This window comes from Taudactylus pleione, unplaced genomic scaffold (genome assembly GCF_031769625.1).
Source record: "Taudactylus pleione unplaced genomic scaffold, aTauple2 ptg000006l, whole genome shotgun sequence".
NCBI classification, from domain to species: Eukaryota; Metazoa; Chordata; class Amphibia; order Anura; family Myobatrachidae; genus Taudactylus; species Taudactylus pleione.
The window spans coordinates 6,192,776-6,208,234 of NW_028284409.1; positions in this window are offsets into that span (position 1 = coordinate 6,192,776).

Genomic DNA, 15,459 nt, shown 5'->3' on the forward strand with positions numbered 1-15,459 from the left:
ACCTACGGGACTGGAAAGTGAGTAATGTGGCGGTTTGGGAAGAGGGGTCAGTAGGCTGAAGTTTTGCCTATGGTGCCTAGAAACCTTGCACCAGCCCTGTGTATGTTTCTGCCAAGCTCGCAACTCAGGAGGAGTGTTTGAAAAGTGAGTTTGGCAGAGAGTTTGCTGTCATCTCACCCGAGCTTGTCATCCCGATTCTTGGTAAATTTGAGAGATGTATATTTTAGGTGAAAAGTACTTCCGAGGTGGCTGGTGGTGAGTTGATTCGAGTTAGCTGTCTCCCCCAAGTTTTTCGAGTGAGAAGAGAGAAATCTCTCTTTATCTCACCCGACTTTACATTTAGTAAATTTGCGAGATGAAAATCAACCCTAAAATCACTCGAGATTGGCATCTCGATCAATCTCGATTCTTAGTAAATTTACCCCCAGGACTCTTAAAGGCCTTAGAGCGGTGGTACTCAAAGTGTGCATGGGGGTGCTGAAGCACACACTCAGGGTACTGTGGATGATTCAGTCCCAAATTAAATGATTTGGGTCAGCATTTTTGTAGGCTGGGCTGAGCACTGGCTGATAGCCTTTCAGATTACAGCATGCATACTTCCAGATGACCCGCATTGCCACTAACTAAATCTTCCTCTTGGCTTATTGGAGCCCTGAAAAAAATAGTTCAGGGCCTAAGATCGCCAAGAAGTGAGAAAGCATGGGGAACACTGGCTTAAGCAGTGTACACCCCTTACAGATATATTTGCAGATTGAGTGATCTGCAGATATACTGTATCTGCAGATGATGGTTGTTTATACACACTGACCAACCATCATCTGTCATCTGGCCGGGAGCGTGTCGCGCACCCCTCCCTGTGGCATCTGCTGTAAGTGTATGGGTGGTCGGCTGACCGCTCATACCCACAGCGCGATTCCCCAATATATCTGCAAATATATAGGGCATCGGCCAATATATCTGTCAGTGTGAATGAATTACCAGGAGGATCTGTGAACTAGTGACTGGTAAGTAAAGTTACTACCTGTAAACAGTAAAATCATGCTTCAAATCCCTGATGAGTTCAGTGAAAAATACTTCAAGATACATTGGAACGGAAATGCTGAACTTATGGTTGAAACAACATCTGTTATATAACAATACCACATCACTTATGAGTGACACAATATTATTAAAAATAAACTTGGAATTAAACACGTTTATCAGTCCCTTTAATCCAAGACCATTGTTCAGAACTTTAACTTTCCCAGTCCAAAAGGGACTGAAGGTAAACAAAGGAAACTTAAGAAGACAACACATTTTATTTCACATTAATACTGGTCATCATCAGCAATGGCAAGTTTAAGTGGATGATTTTTAAAAGTATAAAGATTGATAATGATCATCAAAGATTTTATGAAAGAAATGTGGAGGACATTTGGAATTTTTAGAAAAGATGCCAACATAAGACTGAAGGTTACTAATGAATCTTGATGCAAATTGGAAAGGAGTTTTTAGGGAACGTGTGGCTGTTATCTTGACAAACACTGTGTCGCCAGGATGAAAGAAAGAGGCTGCTTCTGGTGTTTGTCAGCAAAACATTTGTGATGCTCAGCAGCTTTAATTAAAATAATGAGGGGGAATCAACAAGCTTATATTCAGCAGCAGCAATGTTTGAGGAATAGAGGGCATGGGTACTTTTGACATGGAAACAATAATCAATGAAGAAATAATAATCATGTGGAAATTACTAGTAATAGTAAATTGTAACCAGTGAAGAAGACCCATACAATTGTCCTACTGACTACAAATATAATTTCTTAAATATAATGTATTAGAGGCTCATTAACCCTTTTGCCCATTGAACTGAGGGTGACGTGCTGGGCATAGTTTAATTGTCACTTTACAACAATGCCTTACATCATTTTCAGACAAAAGGAAAACTACAGTGCATCCGGAAAGTATTCACAGCGGTTCACTTTTTCCACATTTCATTATGTTACAGCCTTATTCCAAAATGGAATAAATTCATTTTTGTTCTTAAAATTCTTCACAAAATACCCCATAATGACAACGTGTAAAAAGTTTTTGAGATTTTTGAAAATTTAATTAAAAAAAAAACTAAGAAATCACATGTACATAAGTATTCACAGCCTTTGCTCAGTACTTTGTTGATGCACCTTTGGCAGCAATTACAGTCTCAAGTCATTTTTGAATATGATGCCACATGCTTGGCACACCTATCTTTGGCCAGTTTCGCCCATTACACTTTGCAGCACCTCTCAAGCTCCATCAGGTTGGATGGGAAGCGTCGGTGCACAGCCATTTTCAGATCTCTCAAGAGATGTTCAATCGGATTCAAGTCTGGGCTCTGGCTGGGCCCTCAAGGACATTCACAGAGTTGTCCTGAATCCACTCCTTTGATATCTTGGCTGTGTGCTTAGGGTTGTCCTGCTGAAAGATGAACCGTCACTCCAGACTGAGGTCAAGAGCGCTCTGGAGCAGGTTTTCATCCAGGAAGAATCTGTACATTGCTGCATTCATCTTTCCCTCTATCCTGACTAGTCTTCCATTTCCTGTGCTGAAAAACATCCCCACAGAATGATGCTGCCACCACCATGCTTCACTCTAGGGATGGTATTGGCCTGGTGATGAGCGGTGCCTTCCTACAAACATAACGCCTGGCATTGACGCCAAAGAGTTCAATCTTTGTCTCATCAGACCAGAGAATTTTGTTTCTCATGGTCTGAGAGTCCTTTAGGTGCATTTTGGCAAACTCCAGGCGGGCTAAGGAGTGGATTCCGTCTGGCCACTCTACCATACAGGCCTGATTGGTGGATTGCTGCAGAGATGGTTGTCCTTCTGGAAGGTTCTCCTCTCTCCACAGAGGAATGCTGTAGCTCTGACAGAGTGACCATCGGGTTCTTGATCACCTCCCTGACTAGAGCCCTTCTCCCACAATCGCTCAGTTTAGACGGCCGGCCAACTCTAGACAGAGGCCTGGTCGTTCCGATCTTCTTCCATGTGTGGATCATGGAGGCCACTGTGCTGATTGGGACCTTCAAAGCAGCAGATATTTTTCTGTACCCTACCACAGATTTGTGCCACGAGACAAACCTTTCTCGGAGGTCTACAGACAATTCCTTGGACTTCATGCTTGGTTTGTGCTCTGACATACACTACACCTTGTATAGACAGGTGTATGCCTTTCAAAATCATGTCCAATCAACTGAATTTACCACAGGTAGACTCCAATCAAGGATGATCAGTGGAAACAGGATGCACCTGAGCTCAATTTTGAGCTTCATGGCAAAGGCTGTGAATAGAAGTGCCAAGCATGTGGCATCATATTCAAAAAAGACTTGAGGCTGTAATTGCTGCCAAAGGTGCAACAACAAAGTACTGAGCAAAGGCTGTGAATATTTATGTTACATGTGATTTCTTCGTTTTTTTTTTTAATTACATTTGCAAAAATATCCCCAAAACTTTTTACACATTGTCATTATGGGGTATTGTGTATGGGGTTTTGAGGACAAAAATTAATTTATTCCATTTTGGAATAAGGCTGTAACATAACAAAATGTGGAAAAAGTGAAGCACTGTGAATACTTTCCGGATGCACTGTATGTGGATGAAAACTCTCCTTAATAAAAGCAAGGGTTGGGAAGTTGCAGAACATGTCATTTTATAGTTGTGTCCACTACAACCCATATAATTGAATGTCCTTTAGAGAATGGTAAGTCTGTAATAAAGGATTACTGCAATACATATGTCTCACCATATGAATTAAAAAGGACATGCAGCAGATATCAGCGGACCCACGGCACAGCAGTCCCAATAGAATTCTATGGGGCTGCGATGTGCCGGTATGCAGCAAGCTCCAGAAGTCTTAACTTTCTGGAGCTTCTGCATGATAGGCAACAGCATCTACATGCCTATGTCTAAGCCTACAGAATCCTAAGAATCCATGCGCAATAGGACTCCCTGGTCATAAACCAGGAATTCTTATCATTGCATGGGACAGTTCTTATTGAAAGAGCTGTACTGTCAGGTAAGTGTATTTGCGCATATCAGTGATAAAACAGAAATATGTGGATGTACACATTCATTCAGCAACTCATAAATATATGCATACTTATGTTACTTTCTTTTCCTGCACTGCAATTTATGGCATATAGAAAATTGAGAATATATATACAGTATTTGTTGTGTGAGTTGCTGAAGGCCACACTTGTTCAATGGCCCCAGGCCTAGAGAGTATAAGGCCTTCCCTTTCCTCTCTAAAGTAGAAAAGTGTGTGTCTGATGCAGCAGCCATTTTGTTTTATATCTTAGCTAAAAGCATGTTAAATGATGTATTAAAAATTGTATAGAGATTAGTGTTTTATTTCTCTGCAGGTGTGATTAACTGCGGAGATATGCATAAGCTGAACTGCTATGTATATTGTTTTAGCAATAAGAATAATAGGTTTAAAATGTATGCACAGAACGGCTGACAGTAACAGGTCTTATTTTTTACATAAACCAACGCGTTAACTGAGATAGCATGTAACTGCAATAAGCAGAAATGAAGGCCAAATGGCGACCATGTCAGATTACATGGAAATACGTCAATATTATGTCTACGGCAAAGATGGCTAATTAAGACTTAGGAGTAAATTTACTAAAGGTCGATTTGGCATTTTGAGTGATTTGGGGTGTGATTTTCATTCGATTTGACTTCAATGTTGCTTATGGGTATGTACTAAGGGGGTCATTCAGACCTGCTCGCGAGCGGCAGGACGCTTGCAAGTGGGTCGATGTTCCCCACTGCGCATGCGCACGACGGAGGGAGCTCCGTCGTGCGCATGCGCGAGACCCGACGAGCGACGGGCTTGCCATCGCTCCGGGTCTCGCACCAAAGGGGGCGAGCTGTCGATGTTGATTGACAGCACGCCCCCTTTGGTGGGCATGCCGGGGGCTTGCCTGCCAGACGGAGGCGTTCCCATGGAAAACTATACCAAATAGAGCCAAAATCACTCCAGGGCTTGCGGCAGGGAGACCCTACCGCAGGGTCTCCATCGCAAGTCCGATGGTCACCATGGTCAAGACCATCGCGACCATCTTTTTGGCCACTCGCATATGCTGTGGGTGGTCACCCACAGCTATGCGAGCGGCCAGGAGGCCGCTCCATTTTCACGGAGGAGGGCCCTGATTCAGAGCGAGTGCTCTGGTCAGAGCGTTCAGCTCTGAATAAGGCCCTAAAGGCCAAATCGAATGTAAAATCGGACTTCAAATCGAAATTTTGAGTCAAATCTGCCTGAAATTGACCATCGGAAAAACATTGGTACTTTTACATAGCCCAACACACAAAACCCTTATTTACTATCATTCGATTTGAAATCGATCCCTGGCCTGGGCTAACGGTCAGGGCTGATGCTGCGGCTGCGGGGCCTGGTGATAGGGCTCCCCTGGCTGTGGCATCAGTCCCCTGTTAGAAAGGGTCCAGGGCTGGTTCTGGATCTTACAGGGGAACCCTACGCAAATTTTTCCCTGTAAATCCAGAACCAGCCCTGCTTCCCAAAGCCCAGTGCTGGTTGTGCTGAGTACAGGGAAACCCAGCGTCATTTTTTCCCTGTACTTAGTCAACCAGAACTGGGTTTCAGCAGTCCGGGGCTGGTTCTGATTTAGGGGGTGACCTCATGTTTTTTTTTTTTTTATTTAACTCTTTACACACTTTTTACAGCCAGATACATGCACGGGTCTCGCTGATGTCTGCATGTATCTGTGTGACAATGAACTGCTCATGCTGAAAGTGAAAGCATGAAGCAGTTCATGTGTCAGGGATTTGCAGTTCATTTTGAAGGGTGATTTGCCGTTCGATTTGGACATGAACATGTCAAATCGAACAGCATATCACTCTTCAAAACCGACTCAAGTCGAATTTATTTTGCAAATCGCAAAACAAATAGAATCATAGTAAATGCAGTGAAAAAACGTTTTTCACTGCATTCGATTTGAGTCGATTTGAGAAATGCTAAATCACTCCTCAAATCGAGCTACAAATCGACCTTTAGTAAATTTACCCCTTAGTATGTACAAATATTAATTGGATTGATTGGACTAATTGGATTAATTGGATGTATAAACAAAAAAGGGTATAAATATGACCAGAGAAAGAGTGAGGAGGGAGCAGTCAGAGACATAGGCGAAACTAGACATTTGGTAATGGGTGGTCCCAGTTCCAACCCCTCGCCAGAACTTGTGTTACTTTGGAAGTAGTGTTCATTGTAGTTCCAGTGCCGGGCACCAGACCTAGAAAGAGGGACCCCTGTGCGCACCAAAGGCGAGCCGCCAAACAAGTTGCGAGGCCACAGGAAAAGGGGGCTTGTCTTTATGGCACGTCCCCTTTTCATTGCTCTTGGGGGCGTGCCTGGCACTTATGGACCTGAAGGGCTGCCCCCAAGCACTGCTGTGCGTCCGGCAACCATACACTGGCGGTGACCGCTGCACTGCTATTTTCCCCACCCGCGGGGCACTGCAGAACACTGGTGGGGAATGCACCCACAGGCTGTTTTAGTGGGGCACCGCTAAGAGGGGCAGAGCACATTCTGCCCTTTAGAACTCGAGCAGGGTGCGGTGCCCCACTAAAACAGCCTACCATGAACACTATTGGAAGTATGGCACTTTGTTTCGTGACCATTAGTTAGGCAGCAAAGAGATGTGTCTGTTTAGTTGTGGAGGGAGGTACAGTGTGCCTGTGTAGGGGCAGGGGTGGAAAGATGTTTCTGTGTAGTGGTGGAGGGGGTACAGTGTGCCTGTGCAGGGACGGAGGGACGATAAATGAGTCTGTGTAGTGGTGGAGAGGGGTACAGTGTGCCTGTGCAGGGGCGGATGGGGAAAGTTGTCTGTGTAGTGGTGGAGAGGGGTACAGTGTGCCTGTGCAGGGGCGGATGGGGAAAGTTGTCTGTGTAGTGGTGGAGGGGGTACAGTGTGCCCGTGCAGGGGCGGATGGGGAAAGTTGTCTGTGTAGTGGTGGAGAGGGGTACAGTGTGCCTGTGCAGGGGCGGATGGGGAAAGTTGTCTGTGTAGTGGGGGACAGGGGTACAGTGTGCCTGTGCAGGGGCGGAGGGGGGAGAGATGTCTGTGGAGTGGTGGAGGGGGTACAGTGTGCCTGTGCAGGGACGGAGGGACGAGAAATGTGTCTGTGTAGTGGTGAAGGGGGTACAGTGTGCCTGTGCAAGGACAGAAGGACGAGAGATGTGTCTGTGTAGTGGTGGAGGGGGTACAGTGTGCCTGTGCAGGGACGGAGGGATGATAGATGTGTCTGTGTAGTGGTGGAGAGGGGTACAGTGTGCCTGTGCAGGGGCGGATGGGGAAAGTTGTCTGTGTAGTGGTGGAGAGGGGTACAGTGTGCCTGTGCAGGGGCGGAGGGGGGAGAGATGTCTGTGGAGTGGTGGAGGGGGTACAGTTTGCCTGTACAGGGATGGAGGGGGGAGAGATGTGCCTGTGCAGTGACGGAGGGACGAGAGATGTGTCTGTGTAGTGGTGGAGCAGGTACAGTGAGTCTGTGTATGGCAGGGGGCGGAGAGATGTGTCTGTGTAGTGGTGGAGAGGGGTACAGTGTGCCTGTGCAGGGGCGGAGGGGGGAGAGATGTCTGTGAAGTGGTGGAGAGGGTACAGTGTGCCTGTGCAGGGGCGGAGGGGGGAGAGATGTCTGTGAAGTGGTGGAGGGGGTACAGTGTGCCTGTGCAAGGGCGGAGGGGGGAGAGATGTGTGTTTGTGTAGCAGTGGAGGGGGTACAGTGTGCCTGTGCAGGGGCGGAGGGGGGAGAAATGTCTGTGAAGTGGTGGAGGGGGTACAGTGTGCCTGTGCAGGGGCGGAGAGGGGAGAGATGTCTGTGAAGTGGTGGAGGGGGTACAGTGTGCCTGTGCAAGGGCGGAGGGGGGAGAGATGTGTGTTTGTGTAGTGGTGGAGGGGGTACAGTGTGCCTGTGCAGGGGCGGAGGGGGGAGAGATGTGTGTCTGTGTAGTGGTGGAGGGGGTACAGTGTGCCTGTGCAGGGGCGGAGGGGGGAGTGATGTGTCTGTGTAGTGGTGGAGAGGGGTACAGTGTGCTTGTGTAGGGACAGAGGGGGCGGGAGTGATGTGTCTGTGTAGTGGTAAAGAGGTACAGTGTGCCTGTGTAGGGGCGGAGGGGGGAGAGATGTCTGTGTAGTGGTGGAGAGCGGTACAGTGTGCCTGTATAGGGACAGAGGGGGGAGAGATGTCTGTGTAGTAGTGAAGGGGGTACAGTGTGCCTGTGCAGGGGCGGAGGGGGAAGAGCGTGTGGTTGTAGGGGGGATATGTGATTGTAGTGGTGGAAGGGGTACAGTGTGCCTGTATGTGTGGGGGGGCGGGAAGGGATGTGGGGGGGCAGGGCGCCGGAGCTAGAGAGGGCAACATTTCTCCACTCGTGGGACACTGCGTCCCGTGGGTGAAGTCAGCACCCGCAGGCTGTGAGGGCAGGGTGCTTTTTGCCCTCCAGAAGGAGGGCAGGGCGCCACGCCCCGCTAAAACAGCCTAGAGGGAACGCTATGTAGTAGTATTGAGGTGAGTATAATGTGTCTGGGGACAGGAGGGTATAATGTCTGTATGGGTATGTATAATCTATTAGTGGAAGGGAGGTGTATAATTTGTGTATGGGGGTGTATAATCTTTGAGGAGGAGGTGTATAACGTGTGTATGGTTAGGGAGGAGGTGTATAAGATGTGTATGGGTGGGGGGAGGGGGTATATAATGTGTGTATGGGTGGGGGAGCGGTGTATAATGTGTATGGGTGGTGGAGGGGGGTATAATGTGTGTATTAGTGGAGAGAGGAGGGTATAATGTATGTATGGGTGGCGGAAGGGGGGTATAATATGTATATGGGTGGGGAAAAGGAGGTGTATAATGTGTGTATGGATGGGGGGAGGGGGTATAATGTGTGTATGGGTGGCAGAGGGGGGATATAAAGGGTGCTGGGGGTTTTTTGGATCAGTGTACTGTGTTACCAGGGTCTTGCTGTTCCTCCCACCCGATTACCGACTAGTGCAGTCAGACTCTCTCACACCAGGCCACGCCTCCCCAATTCTCCTCACCACTCACATATCACCTGTCACTGTTTGTGCCGTGTGTGGAGGTGAGAGGAAGCCGGCTGCTGCCCCCGGTTAGTCCCCTTCACTGCAAGCTGCAGCATTGGTAAGGCAGCAGGGATTGGGTCCTCCTCCTCCAGGTGTAGGGCATCTCGGTAGCTCCTCACAAGAGCGCTCAGCGCACGGCCTGACGTCATGATGTAATCGCGCGCTGCCGCAAGAAGAATTAATCTATTGGTTCGGGCACAGGGGAGGCGGGGCTGCAGAAAATATCCTCCTGGTCAGGTGAGCGCTGTGTGTAGAGCAGACTGAGCAGCGTTAACGCCTTCCTGACCAGGAGAGGACTAATTACGAAAAAAAAAATAGCGATTTGGCAGCAGAGGCTAATGGGTGGTCCGGTGCACCCCCGGACCACCCCCTAGTTTCGCCTATGGTCAGAGAATAGAGGAGAGGATGCAAAACGAGGGTTGGGTGTGCTGTTACATATGTATAAAGTATTAGCTGACTGCTATCCTGCTATTCTATACTAGGGGCCTGATTCAGACCTGGATGCTAAGTTGCGCTTGCTCGCTCTGAGTGATGGTCGTCCGTCTGCGCATGCATATAAGTCGCAGTGTGCATGCGCAAACTAGTATGAGCAATCAGATTTTGCTTGCTCGCCCTGAAAAGACTGCCCAGTGGAATGAGTGACAGATAGTGCCATTTGTGGTTGGTAAAAGGAGAAGGTGCTTGTGAACGGAGGAGTGGTGCTGCGAACGCAGGCGTGTCTGACCGTCAGAACGGAGTTTAATGGGTGTGCATAATTAGCAAAGTGGCGTCATTGAACACGTCACTTGGTTGTTTTTTACCCTGAACTGATCGCCGTGCTTGCGGGAGGGTAAGTTCTACCTCAAGCGCTGTTAGTTGCTCCGATGGCTCTCGATGTTACCTATTAATCCTTCAAATACCCGCAGAGGACGTGTATTGTGAGTGGCAAGGGGGCGTCTTTAAACACTTGCGAGTGTAATATGCCGTTGTTCGCTTAGACATAGAGGCGTCCTTACACCGCAAAGAGCAAGCGCATGATTTGCATAGATGGCCCCTTTTTGAAAGCGAGCTGCCGTAAATAGCGACCGGGTCTGAATCAGGCCCTAGGTGTCACAAATTTTAGAAGTATTCCCTATTACTGTTGGTATATAATAATCAGTGCTCGAAGTGGGAATTTAGAGGTGGGGGTATGGAGATTGAATACCCCCCCTTGGGCCCCTGCTTCCATATCACCCCATTGTACATCTCACCCCACCCCCACACTTCTCCCTGCCTGCTCCCCTCTCTCACACCCTGCCCTTCTCACTGATTCCCTCTCTTCCTTCACCCCCTACAATACTCTGCTTGCCTCTCTCTGTCTGCCCCTCTCTCTATTCCCTCTCTCACATCCTCCCCTCTCTCTACTTCCCTCTTACCTGCTCTGCCGGAATGGAGCTGCCAGGAGCACCGGGTCTTCATTGCTGCTGAAGTAGTGCAAACAAAGCCACGAGCCCCGTGATTGGCTGGCGGCCACGAGCCCCGTGATTGGCTGGCAGCCAGTGTGCGCTGCTTACAATGCAGCCGTGACCAGATGGCTGCTTTGTCCCGGCTACATGCCAGTCGCCGATCGAGATGTGTCCCCTGCGGGACACATCTCTACACATTGCCACCGCTGTTCCAGCGCTGGGATGCCATACTGCATCCCAGCGCTGATGCATTCTCTTCTGCGGCTAAAATTAAGTGGGGCCGGGAAGTGGCGGTATGGCATACCACCGTATACCACCCCACTTCGACCACTGATAATAATCGTATTTTCAAGTAAGCCTGCATTGACAAAAATATATATGTATGATTAATCTGTATTTAAGTAAAAGCATTGTCATTTATTTTAGAATCCGTATTTATGCAGCATTACTTCAGTGCTCTCCCATACAAGTAAGGTTTGTAAGTTATCCGGAACTATCACCGTTATCACAGAAGCCAGCATGTAGGCAAAAGAAGGTGGGATGTATAGCAATTTTCAGGCGAAAATTGGTACATCCTGCCAACTGAGAGATGATAAATTTATCTACCTCTAGAAAAAAACAAAACCTTGTAAGCAGCAAGATCTTTTTTAAGACAGTAGTAAAGGGCAACACTTAGTGGCTGTGACATTTTCTGAGGATAGAAGTGTCTTTTTTTGGTTGAGGCAACAATATTAATCACAATGTATGGCTACCAGACCTAGGAATCACTGTCTATGTCTATTTCATTTTGAAATCATTTGACATATACTGTAACCCCCCAAAGCTGGAATCATCATTGCAACCCCATTCTTGGTGCAAGAGATACATGAGAAATAGGCTCCAAAACCCCATATGCATTATCAGGTAGTTTTGGTCAGTTTCCTGGAGGCTTTGTAAAAGATACTCAGGGAGGTGCAGCCATACAGTATATCGGTTGGTTGTGAATTTAGGAGGTAAGTATGAGTAGGGTTCATCTGACTTAGGAGGGGGTTTGTGTTTTTATCGAGGACTTCAGTTCTTTTTTTAGGGGTCACAGGGTGGCAGACCTTGGTTTTTTGAATCAGACTTTGGCAGGAAGCACTAATGGCTGGGTGGCATTCAGCCTTTGAGAACGGTGAGATTGCCTCTACCTTAGGGAAGGAACTGGTCTCCATCTCAGGGAGGTGCCAGCGCTAAGCCAATTACAATATTTAAATATCAGTATTGGGCTGCTGCTGAGGTTATCACTGCTTTTTTAGCCATCCTGAATTACCAATTCTAAATTGATTAATACATTTAGCTGTCACCTCTTTAAATACATTTCAGTTGTCTGTGGGCCTCATTCAGTACAGATGGCAATTGCGATTGCAGCTGCGAAATCAAATGCAACGCAGCTGTGAAAATATGCTAATGGCTGCTACAGCTCAGCCAGCATAAAGACGCCCACTGCTGCTTTCTCATATACGTTCAACCTCGCACTTTTGCGTATACATCGGCCCGATACGCAGATTTACTGTAGGTCTGACCAGCTGCAGAAACTGCAAGTCTCGTCACACACAGAGAGCCCTCATGCTGCGTATGCAGTCACAGTGGCTAATTTAGGTATGCCCATGAAACGGCATTCAAACCAACAGGCATGCCTGCATTACTCTGACCACTCCCCTGTCACCTCCCCCAAACGCTGACATTGTATCACTCACTTTATGATGAATTCCATTGTGCATCCGTAACCACAATGCAATCACTACGCACGTGCAGTAGGGTTTGTATGCATGCGCAATGGCAAACAATCGATCAAATGTATGCAGAATCGCTATTGCGTAACACTGCTGAATCAGACCCTGTGTCTTTATTTCTAGTTATAGTAGTTGCTAAGTTAGTTTCATGGAATAATAAAGTCACTGGGAGTTGCATTGCGGAAAGCAGTTCAAATAAATTATAAGGTGAATTTCCTAATTAATTACATAAACAAATGTATAAATAATTTAATCAAAGATCATCTCAGTTATTGCATATTGTAGATATATGTTAAATTTATATAAATAAACAGGCCTATAAAAATATAAACCATTAAAAGCAAAATTTACTTATAGCGTATACTAACTACGTGGATTTATTTTATCTTACAAATCATTGGTAAACAGAAGAGTCTTTTGGCTTAAGAAAATTATCCATTGTAACTTTCTGTTTACATCATAAAACTGAGAATCTGCATTTTAAATTGTGGGTTGATGATGTTATAGAGAACCCTAATGGAAGCTACGTAACATTATGATTGATCTGTTTGGAAGTATCATAAACTCTAAATGCTAATAGTAATACATTTTTTGTCAGGGTCAAACTGGAGTAATAGTTTCAGAACAAACAGAAATAAAAGTTAAAGAAATGATGTAAAATGATGCCTTAAACTTACATACAATGATAAGGAAGGATAGAAAGTTTTCCTACATATGCATTTTTGCACAGGCTTGGCCCACATTCATTGGAATCTGAATTACTCTGAAACAAAGTAAAATTCTTAACCGAATTACAAAGTTTCTCATTGTCATCTCTTTCCTGTGTCTGTATAACATCTCAGCTCATTAAAAAAAAATAGATAGTAAAATACAAGATACTATTTCCTTTTGGAGCTCTGAGCCGAGAAGAGTTCTTGCCCAGTTCTATGTATGCAGCCTTTAACTTTAACCTCATATCTGAGAGGAGGAGACTGTTTATTGCAAGGCATGCAAAATAAACTCCAAGAGTTCACCATAAAATATGACAGCCACTTTAAATTATGTTGACTTAATTAAACTTTAAACTTTATTTATATATTTTATGGCTGTAGTGTGAGCACTTCTCGGATGTTTACCCCAGTGAAAGAATCCATCATGCAAAATCCTTGAAGGAATTAATCCCCCTTTCCCTGGCACAGAACTGAACTCCAACAATTTAGATCTAAATATTTAGTGATGGATGATACATGTTTATAGAACAGAGGGCAGCATGACATTTAAATGGGATCCATGGTAACTAGAGTGTGCGATATGTTGAAAGGATTAGGGAAACTGGAGGTCACCAAAGTGCCATTGTTGACCATTGGATGATAATGAATTTAGGCCATCGTAAATGTATTAGTCCCACCTCCCAAACTCTTACTCAGTGTTTGGAATCTTCTTCACCAAAAGGTTACACACAAGTTTCAGACATCTAACTGCTGACTCTTTTGCGTTTCCTCGTGCATCCCCTGGTTAAACTAATAGCCTTATTGGGTGTCAGCCAAAGGTTATGGGCCTCTCAAAATATTCTTGGAAAAAACTTTATCACCGAGCTAACGTTTCTCATTAGTAACCCTGTGTTGTCTAATCCGTAAAATTACATGATTAACTCTTTTCTCTGGACATGTAGAGTTGAAACCTGGAATCCCACAGGACATTATTAAACGTATCAACAAGATAGCTCCCTTTCTTGTTCTCCATCTCTGGAGTAAAAGAAATACATCATTGAACATGTACTTAATAATAATACTATATATCACTCATAGTTATTAAACATATGTCAGGGAAGATTATTATTTTAAAGTTGAAGCTAGGAAAGAAACCCCCTGAAAAATACACATTTAAATCTTCAATCTTGTTTTCCTAAGTTACTTTTGGTATTATAGTACATGGAGTGCTCTGGACCATGAAGAAAGTGTTTCTCTTTGAAAGCAAGCCTGTATCTAGTTAACAATGCATTTTATTGTGATTGGAATTACACGGCCTGTTAATGAAGTTTTTAATGCTTCAAAAGATATCATGATTTAATTTTTATTGTGACAATTCTTTATCTTAAAGTTTGGGCAATTTTTTTTGTAGTAATCCTGAATTATGCATGATTCTCCTTTTAAAATGCTTATACTTATACTTATGAGCCAATGAACAAAATTTGGTAGCTTAAGTGACTATATGCATGTAACTTTCAGGACACAGAATTGCTCAGGCTCATTAAGTCAACCCAAAATACAAATCTCAATAAAAACTTAGAGGAATAATCTAGCTATCTATTCAGATCACTCATGAATATTAATATAAAGCTACTCGCTGAACCTTTTTTATTACCTGACCTTTTAAATCTTGACCAGGTAGGTTTTACCCTATTTGTAAAACTCAAGATAATTGGGCCAAATGTAATAGGGTGAGAGTTTAGAAAATGTGAGATTTTAGCAGTAATCTCTCACATTGATCGAGTTTTATCTTCAAAATGGGAAAACATCTGGATGAGATTTTAAATTGTGAGAGTTTATTTAGTCTAAAAACATGCAAGTTTGCATGTTCTCGAAATCTATTACATTGGCCGAATTTAAAAAGTGTGAGAGTTTACTACTGAACTCTCACATTTGCTAAACTCTCACCCTATTACTTTTGGCCCAATATGTACAAACTTATCAATCTTATAGAGAGAACTAACAACTTAAGATCCCAATTTGTATGCTCTGTTCATATATTTTAGCACTGTATACAAACGCCTCAGCTCAGGTAAAGCTAATGTTGCCAATCTCATTATTCATTAGCACTAGATAAGGATGACCCTTACCACTTCTCATTTTTATTTGAGTGAAAACCAATTTTATTCACAAAAAAAAAAACATCCATGAACTGAAAATGTGCTATCCAGAGCTTAAACAGGAGGAGCTTAATCAAGCATTGTCTGCTGTCATTATGTTCATTATTTTAACATACAGTATCTGAAAGATTCCTCATGGGGCTAAAGACATTTAGCTGGGACCCTTTTTAAAATGAATGGATCCAAAACTGAAGCCATGCACATATTTGTATCCACAGACACAGCCCATTCTTTAGTTTTTATTAGACATTTCAATGCTCGGCAATGCTTAAAGATACTAGGGAATTAAGATCATCCCCTTGCCTTTTGACCTTTTCAAG